General features: G+C 39.4%; 1 protein-coding gene; it reads left to right on the top strand.

The window, feature by feature from the left end:
* ABLIM2 (actin binding LIM protein family member 2) overlaps positions 1-14,487 on the top strand; it is a 341,805-nt gene that overhangs the window by 79,796 nt on the left and 247,522 nt on the right.

Genomic DNA, 14,487 nt, shown 5'->3' with positions numbered 1-14,487 from the left:
CAGTTAGATGTCTGGCTTTCAAAAGGGGTATTTGAATTCATTTATGCCCCAGAAAGGAAAATCCTAATAATAGTCTTATCAATCAGAAGACTTTATTTAGAACTGGAAAGTAGGGTTGTAAAGGTTGTTTTCTGAGATCTGATAACTCTTTAGTAAAGGATAGAATTTTATTGCACGCTATTGAAGATCGGATTAAAGCTATTCTATGGGAGTCTTCTAAATCTTCCATTATTGGTCATATTACCTTCTGCATCACCATAAATGGATTTAGAAAAGTAACTGGAAAAAAAAAAGCTGATCTAATTGCAGAAGTAAGTACAGCCTCAAGATTCAAGGCAACGATAAAATGCTATGGGTTGTTTTTTAAGTTTTCAGCCAAAGATGTTAGAAGCCTCATTTAAACAAGCATTCTTACAAAAGGCCACCACTAATTAGGAGATTCTCCCAGAGGAACAAAACATCTGTTGTAAAGAAACAGTTGTCACAAATTTGTAGGGTTAAAAAAATATATCCACTTCATATTCAAATCCTGTTTGAACAATAAGGTAGTGTTGCAAGAGATGTCACAAGAACAATTTCATTGTGTAGCAAAAAATGTGTCTCCAGGCTCTAAGAGACTAAGGGTAATTGTTGACATTAAATCTGTCTATCAGTATATCCAACTCCACCACAAACATTGTGAAACTGGCTTTAGTGTTGATTCGAATTTTGTTCTGCTTCAGCATCAGTATTAAAAATCAGTATTAAAAATTTTGTTAATTCTGTATTTATATATCTGGGGTAGACCAACAAACTCTCACAGTATTAGAGACTAGGACCAGATTTTGCTATTGCAATTTATTCTAATTATACATCGGATTGGGTATTTTGAATCGAAGCGTAATGATTTTGATTACTGAGATATACCTTCATTAGGCTAGAAAAAAAGATGACAACATCTAGGCCATTTCTATGGAACCGTGTGTTCTGTTTCTCTTTCAAGTAATCAGAGCGACTTGTGCCTTTGTATTTCTCACTTCAACAGCAGCAACAGCTATCTATTTAGTGGTAAAAGCCTTCATAATTTAGGAAATGTTAGCGTGAAATATTGTAGCCCATCTCTTCAGTGACAATTTGGGTGCAACTCTGATTCTTCACATACTTTGAATGAAGCTCAAGGTCCTACTCGCTTCACTCCACAATGGTCAATATCTGAGCTCAGTATGTTTAAAATGCAGCATACACCTAAGCTGTCCTGGAATTCATCCTGATCAGGGTAAAACTCCTCTGATTTGAGGACAACATTTTCTCAGAGGTTAAACTTGTTCTGTTTTATTTAACTACCATTGTATAATCATATTGCTTTTACTGACTATATGCACTCCTTGAGAAGAGTATCAGAGAGTATCATCAGTCACACCTTGTGACCGTAGAGTCACATTTTTATTTATTACCACACGCAGGGCAGAAGAAAAGAAAGGTGAAGAGAAAAGAAAGGTGCAAAGGAGAGGAGAGGAGAGGAGAGGAGAGGAGAGGAGAGGAGAGGAGAGGAGAAGAAAAAGGAAAGGAAAGAAAGGAAAGGGAAGAAAAAAAGGAAAGGAAAGGAAAGGAAAGGAAAGGAAAGGAAAGGAAAGGAAAGGAAAGGAAAGGAAAGGAAAGGAAAGGAAAGGAAAGGAAAGGAAAGGAAAGGAAAGGAAAGGAAAGGAAAGGAAAGGAAAGGAAAGGAAAGGAAAGGAAAGGAAAGGAAAGGAAAGGAAAGGAAAGGAAAGGAAAGGGGAAAGGAAAAAGGTCTGATCTCCATTTGGTTTGATGTATCTGCAATTTGATTCTTGCAATGTTTCAAAGGGATCTGAACACTTTTAGCTTTGTTTCTTCATAAGGATTCAACATAGTAATTTATACAGATCCTAAAACTGGCTGTATATTTTCCAGCTGGCCACTTGGCTCAAATCCAGGTCACCCCTTCACATAAAATTATAGCTGTTCCATGACAAATGCAATGGGAGTTTGTTGCTCTTAGTCCAGTTCTCAGCAGCTTGTAATTGTAATCACGAAGACTAGTACCTTGTCCATATTTGAAGAAAAGATGAAAGTGATTGACTGGTGTCTGGATTTTCTCTTTGCCTTCTTGATATTGCTGCTCGGTGTCACCACTGAAAATAGAGTTCATCAATATTTATTAGATAATGGAGCTTTTTCCACAAAAATAAAAGTTCATTTTGAGGAAATTACTAATTTCCATGCTATAATGAAGATTTCCTATTTAGTGTCATTTCATGATAAGCTAATGAATACATCTTGCCTCACTACTTCCCCTCCACCCCCCACCCCCGATTTACAATATTCCTACAAATGTAGGAATTCTTGTTAAAAAGCTTGAATTTCTCAGATTTTTCTGTTCTTAAATCCTCCCTTTCTTTGCCTGATGTTTCCCCAAGGTTGTATGCCACAACTGTTTGGAAAAGATAATTTGGCAAAAAGCAATGGGTGGGAGTGGAAAGACAGGGATCACGAAGCAAGAGGCCATTTAATTTGACAACCTAACCTAAGTGGTGAGGCACATAACATGCAGCTCTGATATCATCCCCAATGGGTCTTCTGAATGCTTTAGTAGCAGAAAGGCTGGATGCTTTTTTGCATCTTGAGAAAGCAAAGAAAATGGAATAAATCTTTTCTTCTATTTTCCTCAAAACTGGCTTGCTCAGAAGTCTTGCCAGGATCAAAATAATTGCCTGATGAGTTTATACTGTATAATGTGCGCAGATTACTTGCCTTATATTGAATTCACCTGCTGCTATATTATTCCATGCATAAAAATAGAGAATACCAGCCAGTCTGTGCACATTCTGCTTTCTAACAGATTTACGAGGAGGCTGACAGGTGACTCGCAGTTAGCCACTTCTAGCGCACCTTTAAACCATCAGCTGGTTCTCATAGTGCAAACACTCCAACAGCTCCCAGATGTTTCAGACTTTCCAGAATCAAATACATTGTTAATGTGCAAAGATGTTTATAGGGATTTTTCCCGTTCCCGGTTGTTCAGACGCTGAGTTACTTTGCAGCTGGCTGATAATGAAGGCTGTTTTCCAAAAAATCAACTTTTTCAGACAAATGTCTGCTGTCATTGTGCAGATAAGATCTGTCAACACAGGCACAGTTTTTGCACAATAACGCATTACTCCGCAGCACAGTCAGTCAGACCAGTCAGCTACTGGCCATGGGTTCCCTTCTACCTGGTTGAAAACAATTTGGGAGATACAACACCTTTTCAGCAATGGATACAGCTCATAGACATGAGTACCATCATGGCCTTTAAGAACCTGCCCTTACTTGCTACCTTTCTTTCTGTCTTGGATGACAACAGATCAAATTAATGAGCCTATATGTCTAAGTATTAATGCAAATATCTTTCATAAATTACTTCAAGTTTTTCACAAAATTCATATAATTAAGACAGCAGCCAGTCACATTTCACAAAGTGTTTCCCATTGGAAGCAAAGTTCATTTAGGATTTTTTTTCTGTCGGGATTTTTTTCCTCCAAACCCTACAAAAAATGGAGAGCACCCTTGCCCTTTCACTTCTCCCAGTTCTGAGTCAAGCACTGGACATTTCATCTCAAAAAGTTACAAGAAAGTGGAAGATCTTCTAGCAAAGCTGAATTTATCTTGTTTGATTTATCAGCTTTGAGTTTTTCCCATGATACAAAGTATGGCATTAGTTTACGAAGGTTAAAAAAGAAATATTCTAAGGAATACTTTAATTTTATTTTTACTATTCTGTCTTTAAATTATAAGAATCTTAATATCCCATGAGAATTTTCTAGTTGAGAATTGACACACAAAGAAAATACACATTAAAAAAACCAAACCCCAAAACCCCCACCAAAACTGATTCTTTCTGATAAAGATAAAACATAGAGTGTGAATTTGAGCCAGGAAAACAAAACATGTTGGAGAATAGATGGTGACTTACCAGGATTTAAAAAAAAAAAAAAAAAAAAAAAATTAAAATTTAAACTTTCAGCTGAAAGCCAGTCCAAATGAAACACTAGGATGCTTAGATACATCACCGTGAGTAACTGGGCACGCTGCCTTTACCCTGCTGAGACACTGAATTCAGCCATCTATAAAAGCACGTATTCACAGTTATGAACTAAGGTTTCAGTGAAGAGACTGAACATTGGAGAGAAGGCAATGTCCATTTAGACGTCTATCTTCTTGCAGACCACACAGGCTCACTGAGTCTCGCTTTTTTTAATCACACAGAGACAGCATTTGCAATTTGATAGCATAAGCTTATTTGCCCAAGATTTCAGAGTGCTTCATGTTAGGAATTGTTACCAGTTCCCTCTAATGGATGCAGGAACTGAAGCAGAGGAGGAGTCGAACAACTAGTCCAGCATCAATCACAGTCTGGAATAGATATGAATTGCAAACTCTCTACTTTTCAAGTAAGCTGCAGAAAACATTTTATCTGTATTAAAGTCAGAGTTTATTTACCACAGCCACCCCCTCCCTCACCATCTTACTGCCACTTAACTCTCATTCCTGTGGTCTGCACAAAATGCAATCAAAAGCATCCTTTTTCTTCCCCAGACATTTACATCAGCTTATCATTTCCAATTTCAGTTTATTTTATCAGCTGAAAAGTTATTAGCATGGCTTAAAAGTCCCATCAAAATCTACACTTTGATTCTTATTTATATGTTCATCAATTAGAAGCCCTTAAAAATGTCAGATTTTCCAGTCTCACTTTGCACTATTCATGGAGCATCACAGCAGTTCTAAGGTTTACAGAAAGTTAGCATGAACTGCTAGACAGTTCAGACAGTTTTTAAAACAGCTACAAGCTACAATCTGAACTTGATGATAAAATAAGGAAGGAAAAAGAAAAGAAAAAAAGAAAAAAGAGAAAAAGAAAAAAGGAAAAAAAAAAAGGGCAAAAAAAGCACCTAGCTATAGATAGAGCTGTCTAACTATAGGCCAGTTCTCTTTAATATCTTTACGAATGATCTGGACAAGGTTTACAGTTGGATGTGATGATCTTAAGGGTCTTTTCCAACCTATAGGACTCTATGGTTCTATGAGTACCTCACTTGATACCTCCGTACAAATCACAGAAGGAAATACCTGTTAGACGATTTTTTTCTGCATTATTGCCAATACTTCCATGAGTTTTTAACTGATCAAGGGTAAGGACAGCTCTTCTCAAGCTCCCAGGGTCAGATTTGTTAATGTCTGCTAGCCATAGAATTCATCTTTCATCTTTGCATTTCCATGATAAATACTTCTACAATTTTTATATTCTTATTTATATTAATTTCCCCTTTTGTATGTTATACATGTATAGATTATATATGTGCATGTAAAATGAATACATGTGAATGCATCATGTATGTTTTAAAATATATACAACCTGGAGTTAATTAGAGGTGTGTGTTATGTCTTAGTCACTCATAAGATCAGGGCTACTATGGATTTGCTACCAATGGCAGATGAAATACTTGATGGGCTGGCAAATTGTGATCACTCGCTTGCAGAGATTTGGAGGGATGTTTTAATATTCATATCATGAGAATTCCAGCACAGACCAGATTTCCATGTTCACCGATGTATTAATTGTGCTTAACTTCAAGCATATGTTTTTCTTCATAGATTTTAGGATCCAGCCGTAGGTTTCTATGGTGTACTTGTGCTGGACCCATGGACAGTTTATTTGTTAAGCAGACCCAGCTCCAGTGACTGGAACTCTGAGGAGTAGATGAGTATTAATTTAATGAATAACTAATCTACCTGTTTTTTCCTTCAGGGTTTTGGTTGCATTACATTGTCAATCATTCTCCTGTTTCGAATGAGCTAACGTGGTGTTTACCAAGACTCTTGAGACTTAACATGGAAAACGAGCAGAGTTATTTTGATTCATTGTTGTAACAGATTGTAAACCTCTCCTCTGTTTTTAGAAACATTTACCATAGCAGCTGAAAAATGATTTTTCAAAATACTATTGCTACAGCCATGGGATTAGATCTTGGGTTTAACCCAAAACACCCTCTATGCTGCTAAGACCCCCTTTTCTAATCCTCCTAATCTCTGCACACACACACAAAAAGAAAGTTAAATAGCACACTGGGTTTTTCTTTTCTGTTTTTAGGGGAGAATTTCAATCGAAACCAAACCTATCCTGTGTAGTACATCACAATCGATATGACTTTCTATTTGTTAATGTTGGCACAAATAGAGGTGGGGAATTATCAGTGAGAATGAGCTGAAGTATTTTTGGTACTAACAGCAGAAAGACTTCTGCTACACATCGTTAAGCAGTAAGCTTTAATTTCATGCAGCTCTTTCCTGTTTTGAATAAATTTAAAAACTGGACACGAAGCACATTCTCAAAGTGTTCCAATTTTAGCTTAAGACTCTTACTATAGAGTGAAACCACATTTTTTTTCCTTATTAATATATAGCTGCTATTGAAAATCGGACAAATTGTGTAAAATGTCAAAATGCCCTTGTGATAGTTGTCTTTTGCTTTCTAGGTATTGGTAAGATTTCTTTACCTGCTACTCATATAGACTGTGGGATTCAGATATATCATCTACTTAATAACAAATTTCTGTGCTTTATAATATGTGAAATAAAAATGTCACCTTAAATGCCGCACCCTCAATCCAGGTTCTCTGTTATGTAAATTTTTTTTCTTTCTGGCTGAGCTGCTGCGGTGTTTTTAGAGAGATAAATGAATATCAAAATGTGTCACTGTGATTGGAAGCGTCGAGATGAACTTGAGGGAAATCTTTGCTCCATGAAAGATGTTTACATTCTGACTTTTTCTCCCCTAAATCAGGACACAAACCAGTGCTGTGGTGTCAGATATTGCCACATGCATATAAATTTTGTCTTATGGTCAGTCTCTAGGAAATGTAGTACCCGTGAGCCACACACAGCGAATCATGTAATCTATAAGGTATTCATGGCATACCACCTACATCTTCTCGAGAATTTGGACCTCAAATGCCATGGGAATGGGACTGTATAAGGACACAGACAGTTAAATAAACCTTTGCATCATCCAACCACTCCTAACCCCAGGAAGAGCTAGCTGACACTTCAGGCCACAACTGCATTTCTTCTTCTTCTTCTTCTCCTTCTTCTTCTTCGTCGTCGTCGTCTTCTTCTTCTTCTTTTTCCTCCATGCTAACTGAGACAGCAGGATGGCACATAGCTCATTTTTCACTCTTTGACTTCTTCCTTTCTTTTTTTTCTGTAAAATAAAAGGACCACAGAGGCTTGATTTCACATAGGGTGCATCTGTGATTATAAATCCATGCTGCACATGCAAAATGAAAATGTGTCAACAGTTCCTTTTGTTGAAAATCTAAGGTTTTTTGACTGCACAACTCCTGGCTATCTCATTGACCTTCTGAAGCTTGAGCATCTCTTTGCATTTACCCCCCCAGACTTCACTGACCTGAACAAGATGATAACTGTAGCAAATTTTTGCATGTTAGAAGAGGAATGTAGGTGTCATTAAACAGGAATAGGAGTTTTCTGGAGAAAAGGAAAATCTATATTTTATGCTGATTTATCCTCTGCAGAAGCATGTTCTCAAACGTGGTCAGATGGAGGAAGGTCTTTGCTCAGCAAGCTGGAGGAGATAACTTCTTCCCAGGTTTTGTAATTAATAGCAATTACTGCTAACTCTCACAGCCTTCACATATAGAGGCAAATGTATGCCTGACCTGCAGCAGCCAGTGGAATTGCAGAGATCTACCTAAAGTCCATGGAAGGGCTTTGCTAGCTGACAAGCTAATTTTCAGGTATCTTTTATAGAGCCTCGATGCCTTAGTCTTTCATGTCAGAACCTGACTCCATACCACTAGGGTTGACAGCATTAGCAATTGACTCTGTTGGGTCAAATTTCCCCAGTACTATGCAAAATAAATGTTGTGTTATGAAAATACTGCCCATTTAAAAAATAATCTTAGACAAGATTCACATTTCTTTTAAGAAAATACTGATTTTATTTAATTACCTACTATGTTTTGGGGTAAAACAATTAGAAAAGTAAGTTTTGCAAATACTGTTCCAAGTTAAGGCAAATCTGTAACTCCTACCAGTACAAAATGTGTAAAAATTACTATTTTTCTTTTCAACAAAAATATTAAATTGCTTTAATGGTATAACTAAGCTTGCTTTATTCTAAAGGGTGGTAGTGATTTACAGAAGCTTGCCAGGCTGCTTTCAGAGGCTGTTCTTTTTCAATTTGCCAGGATTCACTCACGTATCTTTCTTTTTCTGCAGTTGCCGTTACAGATGTGAAGGAGAAAAAAAAAAAGCAGCTCCCTCAACTTTCATACCACATTCAGTTTCTGTTTGTGGTTGTTTAGCCTCATACTAATAACACTAATGATGCCAATTAGCAAGAAGGCAAAGAACTTTCTCACCATCTCACTCAGAAAATTTACTGCAACAAAACCAGCAAAAACATGGACCATATGTACAGACCTTTTTGGGGGGGGGGGGGGAAACATGAAACAATGGTATATATTTATCACTGCACCTCTCATCACCTCCTCAAAGTCTGCCCACTGATTTCTCCTCTTCATATAACATCTGACATCCCAAACCACTGAGAAGCTATAAAGGGCTTTTCAAAACATCAGAACTCCCTTAAACTGCCACAAGATTTTCTCTGCTTTTCCCTAAACGGGGGATTTCATTGTAAGATTTATGGGCCAGAATGGCAATGTTTTAGTACACCAAAATGGCAATATTTAATCCCAGAGGTGTAACATATTTCAGATGGTGAAGTCTTGCTGTAGAGGCACAACTGGCAGCTTTACGCCCCTAATGTAAGCAATAGCTAGTTTTCCAGTGGGATATACAGCTTGCAGGAGGTGACCTGCATAACTTGCAGTGGGAAACAGAGTACTCGTGTCTAACCACAAAGACTACCAGCATGATGGACTTCCAAGCTCAGATATTTTTATGTACATAAAAAAGGTATTTGGGAGCATTTCTGGTGGTTTAGCTCTATGTTCCTTGCGTCTGGATTTACAGACAGGAAAGAAACAGCTTTAGAGGCGAAACAGCTTTAGAGGCGAAACAGCTTTAGAGGCGAAACAGCTAGAAAGGCAAGTGTAATTAATGCATTTCAAACTCTGATCAGATAACTACTGGTAGGTGGCTGTGGTAGGCACATCCTGGTGTAGTGAGCTTGGCACCTGAGTGAGGCGGTATCCATCATTTTGCTACCTTCGATTGAAAAACCTACCTCATGCTCTTGCAGACAAACCCAGACAATACCATGAAATATCACGTATTACTACACTCAGAAAGAGTTCATTTCTCCCACTGCCCCAGATCTTTATGGATTACTTCTGCTGGACATGAGACAAAGTTGAGGTTTTTTTCACTCATTCAAAATTAGGATTAAAATTTTGCTAGTAACCAGAGGCAAAACCTTTTTTATTCTGAAATTGGCTTAAGATTGTAGGGTTGAAAGTCACTGGGGATCTGTACAGCACAGATGTGTACATCAATTCTGGTCATCTGAGGCCCTCTTTACAGGAAGGAGGCTTTATAGTAAATATTTTTAGGCTACAACTTTTTGGACCTGTTTGAACCCCTGCTTTCTGAAAAGAGGAAAGCTACTGTTTCTTTCCTTTGATGCTAAGGGACATCTAGCCAGGTAGCTCAGATGAAACACCCAGCAGTCTATGTGACACCAACCCCGAGGTGTACTTCCTCCCACAGAAGGACAGAGCAGTTGGCACTACTGCTGTAGTGTTGAACATCTTCTTGACCAAGCAAAATGTTAGAAAGTCATCTTCAAAAGCATTAGCACTATACTCTCTAGCTTCACTGTGTCTCTTTGACATTTAAGATCTTACTGAGAAGAGAGTTGATGGATTCTTGTTTTCTTGTTGTGTGTTGGCTTAGTTGTTAGGGTTTGGTTTGGTTTTTTTTCCCAAGCTGCTTCTGGGATTTCAAGCAGCGAATCATTGTGCCTGGCTATTTATAATTATGGAGGCAGAAGATCATTTTATAGTGGAACACAACTTCAGATGGAGGCAATTGAGAAGTCATTGAACTTAGCAGCTGTGCAGCTGCGTCACCAAACCCCTCGTGCTGCCCTATTATTTTCCTTGGCGACTGCTTCCTCTAAGAACTTGTTTTTTCCTGACTGTGCCTCAGTTGGCTGTTTGTGAGAGCCTGGCCAGTGTTTGTTGAAGAAAGAAAGAGCAATCAGTTGCTTCTGTTATTCTCCAGAGATCTTTATAGGGAAAATGCTGTTTAATATTGACATATTCTCACAGTCTCCGGGGGAGTCTTTTGAAAGAAAAGGAGGGGAAGAGGAAGGGAGGATGAAGGGAGACCTGCCTTGTCTGACCTTTCTCCCCAGAGGATAAAAATCAAAAGAGAAAAAATAAATATATTTTTCCTCTTTTTTTGCTTGTGACTCTTGCACTCCTGACTCCACTCCTGTATCCATGCTCCATGCTCCCCAAGCATTAGTTCACTACTAGTGAATATACTGTTCAGTGGTTTTAGTAGAAAAAAGCAATATAACATTGCCTCTGTTTGCCAGAAGATAAAGAATTGGACCAGCCAGCAAGATCTTCTAAGGAACTCTGCCTTAACTGCCGGTGGTTCTTCTATCTGCTGAGATTTACACCCCATGGCATGACTCGGAAAGTTCTTCTACAGCAAAATCCCACCAAGCTGTGTCTGCTGACACAAGCACTGGGAAGGTCTGGATAAAAGACCAAATCTACTATTTGCAGAACACCGAAATTGCAAAAATAATCTGCTGTGGGAAGAGAGATGGGAACAAACACAGACCTGGATGTTTTCCCCAGGCATGTCCAGTTAAATGAAGATTACAGAAACCCAAGTAAATAAGGAGAATAAAATAAACATGTTACACCCCCTTTCCCTTCCCTTTTTAAGTCTTCTTCAAATTTCAAAGAAATCCTCAGACTTCAGTCCTATATGTGTGTACAGAAAGCATACCCATACTACCCATACCCCACCCTCTCTGGGATAAGCTCTCAACCTTGCATGTCTTTGAACACCCATTCCTGACTGGCGGTGCCTAAACAGAGGCAGCATCGCCTTCTATATCCAGCAGTGTCTTGCGGTTAAATAAGCTTTTCATCAGCCCACTGCCCTAGTATTATGCTATGGGCTTGAAATGCTCAGCACAGCACTCCAGACTTCAGAGCTTGAGAAGAAAATAAATTCCTCTTTCTCCCGGATTTCTGCTAAAACAACAAAGCCTCAAGCAAGAAACAAGCAGTCAAAACAAAATTAGAAGACTGTGAGACTGCTGTCTGAGATGTATGGTGGTACAGATTACCTGGTGCAAAACCAGGGGAGAAGAGCAAACAGCAGCTGCTGCGGAGGGCAAAACGCAGAAGTGTGAAACAGCCCCTGTGGAAGAAGCCGTGTGGAAGGGCTTTGCCCAGACCAGCTGGTGCACAGGCAGTCACAAGGGTGGAAAGGAGGGACTGCTGTTTGGGTATGTGGTTGTGCAGAGTAGCTCGTGCAGAACGTAGAGAACAGCAAGCAGAGAGCAGGTTAGGCAGAATTGCTGCTGTGCACTGATTTTAGGTGTGACATTTCTGCAGCCTTTTCAAGCCTTTTCAGATCCCCACAGGCCAAAATTCCTGGAGCTGCAGCAGGTTCAACTGCGGGACGAGAGTGCTCTGTGCAGCTTAGTGGCCACAGCCTGCAAATCAGCGGCTTGCTTTGCCAGCCTTTTACTCACAGGCAAACCCCAAGACTCATGCACCTCTGGTATCATGTCCAGTTCCCCGACAGAGCTACAGGTTCCCCTGTAAAGGAAGGAATTCCCTTGTCTTTCCTTGCTTGCAAGTAGAAAGTGCCTCTCTTTCCAGTGACATCATACTTTTTGACTGATACCAGAGGTACAAGTGCGATGGAGCACTAGAGTAGTGGAGGAGCAGATAGGCACAAAAATCAGCCATAGCGCTGCTATATGGAGCTCAGGGAAGGTGACAAGGTGTGTGGCACACTGACTGCAGTCCCAAGGCTCACTCTCCATTATCGTTTCCTCTTGGGGAGAGTCAGTGGTGTTTTGGGATGTTACCTTTCCCTCCCATCCCAAACTGCTCTGAGAGTGCAGAGATAAATACAAGATGCCATCCCTGCAGAAAAGGGTCTTCAAGTACCAGCAGTCTAGCCCAGTGTCATGCCCATTGAATTATATAAAAGAAACTAAAAGAGACACATCTTCTTTTCTTTTAAAAATATATTTCCTAAGAATATAATTATTTTCTTCTTGTTGTGTGCTGTTTCCTTTTCTTGTTTTCTGCTTCCCCCATACCTTGTCTTCCTAACAGCCACCATCTCTGTTTATGAATGGTATTGTACTATGCACTGTGTTATCTCATTCTTCTAGTGAACATTGAGCCTGAAACATTGTCTTTGACTTGCTCAGCAGGCAGAGGTGAGCAGGACAGCACGAGGGAGCTCCCCGGCAGGGTTTGGCTTGCAGTGCTGCGCAGCTCCCGCTGCAGACCATGTGAGGCTGCAGCGTAGAAACACCCTGCAATGCTCATGTCTTTCTTATTGTCATAGCTGAGCTCTCTCTTTCCTTATTTTGCTCATTAGGTCTTGCAGAAATAATGAAGAGGCTTTAGAAATCTTCGTGGTAATAACAGAGTGGTCAGACTAATAAATATCCAAACCAATCTTGTTGACCCAACCTTGATTTGGAAAAGCTGCAGCTGCCAGTTTCTTTGACAGATCAAGATCACGCTTTTGTTACTTTTTTTTTTTTTTTTTTTTTGCCTGAGACACAGCCAGTAACTGCTTATAACACAAAAGTTCCCTGAACATTTTGTTTCATACACTGACTGCCATTTTATTTTATCTTAGCCAAGAAACAAAGATAGCAAGGTTGTGTTATAGACTTAATGTTAACTGCTGGCATCAGCAGGTGCTGCCTCTATTACAAGACCAAGAAATTAACCTTTGCAGCTCTGGCTGATGCCAGGGGGACGAGTGGCAATTAATGAAGTCTGCTCTTCTATCCCAGCAGTTAAGGGTCACACCACAGCTGAAATGACATGGACACTCCTGCGGCCAAGGGAAATGCCAATGCTTTCTTTCTAAAAGAATCTCATCTGACCTTTATTCTCTCAGAGTAAAATCTGCTACAATGCAACGGCACTTGCAGACTGTTAGATGTGCAAAACCCACAAGATTTTCAGAGAAATTTTAGAAAAGAGGAACTGTTGGTAGAACGCAACAGTTTTTGATGAGTAAGGAAACAGCCTTTCTCCTCTCCATATCGCATCATGATTAAAAGGCCAAGGCACTTGGCCAGTGCCAACAACAGTATAATTTCAATTTTAATGCTGCTATGACACTTCCAGACTCTATTCAGCATTGCCATAATAAGAGTTGTTATGCATTTTATTTCAAAATCATTACTGTTATCTGGAAACCAAAAGTTTCTCTTACAATAAGAGAAGCTAATCACTCTGTGGGTCTTCTTACCAATTTGTTGGTCAAAAATCTGAAAAACTAGCAACAAACTCAGGTAAATATTACAACTTGTCTAATATTAATCAATGGATGCAAACAAACACCCCAATAAAGTGTAAAATGGTAGTCCTAATGCAGTACACATGTATGAATAGGCTTGACTTTAGCCATGACAGTATCCTTCTGCATGCCACAGCTATCCTAAGTTCAGAACATGCTTATGCTTTTTGCAAGCCTGGATGCTAAGGTTGTATCCTAATGGAAAGGAGTTGGTCCCTCTGAACATGGAATACCCAACAGGTACAACTAAGGATCTTTTGTTGGAGGGGTGAAAACAGCTCTTGCTTTAGTGACAGCATCATTAAAGACATGGGCAATAATGTGATGGAAAGAAACAGTATTCATTTTTAGGAGGAATATGCCCCATCCACCTTTCAACTGTACAGTTGCAGTCACAGCCGCCAGCAAGTAATGAACAGATTGCTCTTTTCTGCACATCTGGTGTCATACAAACCCAAAGGTGCAATGCTTGTCACAAGCAAGTCAGTTGGTATAGCCAAAAGTCTAGACATGATGGCAGCCTACAGGGAAGGTTCTAGCTGCCCCAAAGATACACTCTGATGCAAAAAGGAGTTAAACAAAGACACAAGAACCAAGTCCAGCTTGCTATGGAAAACGCTCCTCTGTCTCTTTGGGAACGGTAGCAATATTCACTAAGAGGATAGTTGTGTGGTTTAGGATACCTAGGAGACTTGGATTTAGCTCTTACAAATTTCTGTCCTGGGTTTATTACATAAAGGTCTCACATGCTCTAGCTGTAAACCAGGGTTAATGGTTCCTTTCTGCTTCTTGTCACGTACAGGCAGAATGAGGACAACAGGATCCCAACTAGATGCTCTCCAAATGACATCAAAGCGCAATTCATAAATATGAAAAAAAGTGTAAATAAATTAGTTGTGTGCAAAGCATTTCTAAACATAGTCTAAATAA

Source organism: Balearica regulorum, chromosome 4 (assembly GCF_011004875.1).
Source record: "Balearica regulorum gibbericeps isolate bBalReg1 chromosome 4, bBalReg1.pri, whole genome shotgun sequence".
Taxonomy (NCBI): domain Eukaryota; kingdom Metazoa; phylum Chordata; class Aves; order Gruiformes; family Gruidae; genus Balearica; species Balearica regulorum.
This window is presented reverse-complemented; position numbering and strand designations above follow the sequence as displayed.